The 880-nt window shown below is 35.2% G+C and overlaps 1 non-coding gene across 1 annotated transcript; it reads left to right on the forward strand.

Moving 5' to 3' along the window:
• The first annotated feature begins 226 nt into the window (after window positions 1–226).
• Window positions 227–331, forward strand: LOC123453402. The gene has a single exon (XR_006632795.1). It is a non-coding gene; the product is annotated as a U6 spliceosomal RNA (small nuclear RNA).
• Window positions 332–880: the final 549 nt, after the last annotated feature.

The following is an 880-nucleotide window of genomic DNA, read 5'->3' on the forward strand; positions in this document are numbered from 1 at the left end:
TCTTCTGCCATTTAAAAATCATGGATAGAAATTATATAAAATGAAATCTTATAAAAACAATTGTCATTTTCTGTGCTTTGCTTTCTTCTTAAATGTATGTATTTAACTCACAACAGGAAGCGTAAGAAGTTTATTCTGAAATAATGGTACATGTAATCCTAGGCTTTATGAGCTAAATTTTGTTTTGACATTTGAAAATGGTAAACAAAAATGTAAAGATTCTTCTGCTTGCTTCAGCATTCCATATACTAAAAGTGGAACAATACAGAGAAGATGAGCATGACCCCTGCATGAGGATGATATGCAAATTAGTGAAGTGTTCCATATTTTGGTTTTTATTCTTTGATTTTTCAAGGTAGGTTCTCACTCTAGCCCAGGCTGACCTGGAATGCACTCTGTAGTCTCAATGTGACCTCATACTCATGGCAATCCTTCTACCTCTGCAACCCAAGTTCTGGGATTAAAAGTGTGCTCCACCTTGCCCAGAAAGTGTTCTATATTTTTGTCTGGAGTTTGCTTGCAGGGGCAAGAGGACCTGATGCCCATTCTCTCTCTCTCTCTCTTTCAAATAAATAAATAAAATATTTCAAAATATAAAATTTTGTAAATATTCTTACATAATTCTGGATGCTATTGTTCTGTAATAGAATGGCATCTTTATATGTACAAATAGACAAAGGAAGCTGATTATATCCTATATTTTTCAAAATCACAGGATCAGTGTTTCATGGAGTGCATAGAAGAGGAGAATGCTTGGGATAAAAGAAAGGAAAAATGAGATGCTACTGAAAGAAGGGAGAAGTGAGCTCTAGTGATACATTACAGACAAGGGTGACTATAGCTGCATGTAGCATAGTTGAAGCCTGCTAGCAAGGTGGTA

This window comes from Jaculus jaculus, chromosome 11 (genome assembly GCF_020740685.1).
Source record: "Jaculus jaculus isolate mJacJac1 chromosome 11, mJacJac1.mat.Y.cur, whole genome shotgun sequence".
In the NCBI taxonomy this organism is placed as follows: Eukaryota; Metazoa; Chordata; class Mammalia; order Rodentia; family Dipodidae; genus Jaculus; species Jaculus jaculus.